At 34.4% G+C, this 4628-nt stretch overlaps 2 pseudogenes; both read right to left on the bottom strand.

Moving 5' to 3' along the window:
* Window positions 1-255: 255 nt before the first annotated feature.
* Window positions 256-1905, bottom strand: LOC102603838 (probable polyol transporter 6; annotated as a pseudogene).
* A 457-nt stretch (window positions 1906-2362) lies between these two features.
* Window positions 2363-3990, bottom strand: LOC102603500 (probable polyol transporter 6; annotated as a pseudogene).
* Between the last annotated feature and the right edge of the window lie 638 nt (window positions 3991-4628).

Raw genomic sequence — 4628 nt, 5'->3', positions numbered from 1 at the left:
ATATTTGAAAAACCTGAACCAACCCTACAATGTACACCCCTACTTTTCTAGTATCAGAAACAATATGCTTAACCTTGATTCCACTTATGAAATTGCAGTGAACATGTCAATATTATAATGAAAAGAGAAATTTACTTCCAATATTTTGACATAAGTTACACTAGCAAAGAAAAACATAACTACTTGTATACTAATCAGCCCTCCTCCAAAGAAAGCTAACAAAAGTTTAAAAGCATAATAATAATTGATCAAGCATCAATATTTTCCAATCTCCACAAACTTGCTCTTAGAACCTTTATTTCTAGTGAAAAGAGCTTCCATTTCTTCCAAAGACTTTCCTTTAGTCTCAGGCAAGAAATAGTAAAAAAAGATCAAAGCGATGATTGATATCCCAGCAAACATGAAGAAAGTACCTGCAATTGTCATTGCTGACATCATTGACAAAAAAGTCATAGAAACTGTTGCATTCATCAACCTGTTAACTGCAACACCAATTCCGACTCCTAAACCCCTATACCCTAAGAGGAAAAATCTCAGCAGTATATACCCAAGTAACTGGCGCAAGCCCAACATTGAAAAATGCCACATATGAATAAGTTGTAATTATACTAAGGACCAAAGTCCATATAAGTTTGCCACCAGATTGCTCTGCCAAAGTCAAGAAAGTCCCAAGTCCAGTTAATGCTACAATCATCCCACTTACACTCGTTAACACTAGCTTTCTCCTACCAACTCTGTCAATCAAGATAGTCGACAATACTATGAATGAGAACTTAGTTAATCCAACACCACATGTCGCAAGAATTTGGTGCTTATGGTCATGTACCCCTGCTTTCGCAAATATTTTGTGACTATATAATATCACAGCTTCAATTCCAGTTGCATGTTCAAAGAAATGAATTCCGACACCAGCAATTAAAATCCATCTAAGTGACTTTGTTGGTTTTAGAAGTAATTCTTTCCAAATACCTTCACCCTGTGACTTTACTGAATCTGGAATCCTGACACTGTCATCATCACAATTTTCATCGATGCCTATAGCTCTTTTAATCTCCCTCAATCGGAGTTCAGCTTCTTCAGGAGAATTTGAAACTTTGTGCATTATTTCCTTGGCTTCTCCTAGACGGCCTTTCATGATCAGCCATCTAGGAGACTCTGGCATTCTGAGAATGCAAATCGCCAAGAAAAATGAAGGAATTGCTGCAATTCCTAACATAATTCTCCATCCAAGTCTCAGAGGCAATCCAGAAAAAATATAATTGGACAAATAACCAAGTAGGATCCCAATGCTAATTCCAACTTCTGGAAGAGATGTTAGAAATCCACGCGTCGATGGAGATGAAACTTCTGCTGAATAAACTGGTGCAATCATAAGTGCAAAACCAACACCAACTCCAGCAATACATCGACCTACTAATAAAACCGCATAACTTGGACCGTATCCCATTACAACGGATCCTAATAAGAAAATTACGGAAGCTATAACTATAGTGTAACGTCGACCAATATAATCAGAGGTTCTTCCAGCACTGAGTGAGCCAACTAAAGCACATAAATTAAGTATCCCTGCTAGAACCTCTGTTTTTGCATCACTGATATTGAATTCCTTTTTCACAAAAATCATTGCTCCGCTCATCACTCCAGTATCTGAATTCAGACATAAAATTCTCATTAGGTTATATTTTGAATCCGGCTAATGAAAATCCTGACTCTATCTGATCCAATGCGATTAATGAGTTTCAAATACAGAGATGCCTACATGATGGAAAATTAAGGAAAAAGAAGAATTTTAGAAGTAGAAAACTAACCATAACCAAAGATGATAGATATCATGGAAGCAACAATGGAACAAGCACAAGCATATTTGTTAATCTTTGTGGAACTTTGTCCTTCACCCTTCTCCATAATAATTTTTCGATGCAACATTAGCTTTGATAGGAAAATATATTGTATGATATGAACAATATATGTGTAAATATATATATAGTAAGTAGTAAAGCAAAATGGTATGACACTTAATTTACTCGTGGAACACAAGTCACAATTTGTGATAACTTTTAATTTAGTGCATTCATTTCAGCTACGGATCAAGAAATCAGATCTCTGCCATTTTTATGAAACTTCACTAATTTTGGCAACACAATTAATTAAAAATTAGAAATAATTACGGAAGCTCATTTTGCAAATTAGTACTTATAGTGAGGTCTTGAGGAATTATAAAACATATTCATAAAGGCATTCATTTTGCAAAAAAGATAAGTTTATTTCCACTATTTTGACATACAAATAAAGAGAAGCAAAATTGGAAAACTCTTCCCTTGAAATATGCTGCACTAACAAAGAAAAACATACATAACTATTTCTAAACTAGCCAACCCTCCTCCTTTATTCGCGTTGTGCATAGGCCTTTATTTCTAGTGAAAAGAGCTTCCATTTCTTCCAAAGACTTTCCTTTAGTCTCAGGCAAGAAAAAGTAGAAAAAGATCAAAGCAATGACTGATATCCCAGCAAACATGAAGAAAACACCTGCAATTGTCATTGCTGACATCATTGACAAAAAAGTCATAGAAACTGTTGCATTCATCAACCTGTTAACTGCAACACCAATTCCGACTCCTAAACCCCTATACCTAAGAGGAAAAATCTCAGCAGTATATACCCAAGTAACTGGCGCAAGCCCAACATTGAAAAATGCCACATATGAATAAGTTGTAATTATGCTAAGGACCAAAGTCCATATAAGTTTGCCACCAGATTGCTCTGCCAAAAACAAGAAAGTCCCAAGTCCAGTTAATGCCAAAATCATCCCACTTACACTCGTTAACACTAGCTTTCTCCTACCAACTCTGTCAATCAAGATAGTCGACAACACTATGAATGAGAACTTAGTTAATCCAACACCACATGTCGCAAGAATTTGGTGTTTATGGTCATGTACCCCTGCTTTTGCAAATATTCTGTGACTATATAATATCACAGCTTCAATTCCAGTTGCATGTTCAAAGAAATGAATTCCTATACCAGCAAGTAAAATCCTTTGAAGTGATTTTGTTGGTTTTAGAAGCAATTCTTTCCAAACACCTTCGTCTTGTTTCTTTACTGAATCTGAAATCTTGACAACATCATCATCACAATTTTCATCCATGCCTAAATTTCTTTTAACCTCCCTCAATCGGAATTCAGCTTCTTCAGGAGAATTTGAAACTTTGTACATTATTTCCTTGCCTTCTCTAAGACGGCCTTTCATGATCAACCATCTAGGAGACTCTGGCATTTTGAGAATGCCAATCGCCAAAAAAACTGAAGGGATTGCTGCCAGTCCTAACATAATCCTCCAACCAAATCTCAGAGGCAATCCGGCAAAAAACGTAATTAGACAAATAGCCAAGCAAAATACCCGTGCTAATTCCAATTTCCGGAAGAGATGACAGAAATCCACGCGTCAATGGAGATGAAACTTCTGCTGAATAAACTGGTGCAATCATAAGTGCAAAACCAACACCAACTCCAGCAATACATCGGCCTAATAATAGAATCGTGTAATTTGGACCGTATCCCATTACAACGGATCCTAAAAAGAAAAGTATCGATGCTATAACTATAGTGTAACGTCGGCCAACATAATCAGAGGTTCTTCCAGCACTGAGTGACCCAATTAAAGCACATAAATTTAGTATCCCTGCTAGAACTTCTGTTTTCACATCACTGATATGGAATTCTTTTTTCACAAAAATCATTGCTCCACTCATCACTCCAGTATCTGAATTCAAACATAAAATTCTCGTTAGAATATTTATGAAAATGAAATTTCTTGTAATATAAACGAATATTTTGGATCCCGCTAATAAAAATCCTAACTCTAACCATAGCCAAAGAAAACTAACCATAGCCAAATATGATAGATATCATGGAAGCAACAATGGAACAAGCACAAGCATATTTGTTAATCTTTTTTAAACTTGGTCCTTCACCCTTCTCCATAATTTTTCAATGCAATAATACGTTTGATAATAAAATATTTGATATATAGTAGTAAAGTAAAATACTATTGACACTTGATTCACTTGTGGAACACACTCATTACGGCTATGGATATAACAAAATCAGATGTTTACCCTTTTATGAACTTTACTAATTTTGGGTCTATATATAAATAGAAAAATAATAATATTCTAATTATAGTTCCTATTTATTTGGATTATCAGTTTTCTGAAACGACTATCTCCTCAATTAATTAGTTATTAATAGAATATGTGTGGATAAGAATTGAAACTCTTACAAATCCTGATGTGACATTTGAACAGTGATCCATTTGCATCGGAAAGAAAGTTTACTCAGCATGAAATATATATATATATATTTATTTATTTATCTTTTTTAATCTTTTTTTAACTTTGTCCATCACCCTTCTCCATAATTTTTCAATGCAATAATACGTTTGATAGGAAAAATCTTTTGTTTTTGTGAACAATATATATATATAGTAGTAAAGTAAAACACTATTGACATTTGATTCACTTGTGGAACACACTCATAATTTATGATAGTGCATGCATTATGGCTATAGATAAAACAAAACTAAATCTCTACCCTTTTATGAACTTTATTAATTTTGAGCATATATATAT

This window comes from Solanum tuberosum, unplaced genomic scaffold, assembly GCF_000226075.1.
Source record: "Solanum tuberosum cultivar DM 1-3 516 R44 unplaced genomic scaffold, SolTub_3.0 scf00085, whole genome shotgun sequence".
Taxonomy (NCBI): Eukaryota; Viridiplantae; Streptophyta; class Magnoliopsida; order Solanales; family Solanaceae; genus Solanum; species Solanum tuberosum.
This window is presented reverse-complemented; position numbering and strand designations above follow the sequence as displayed.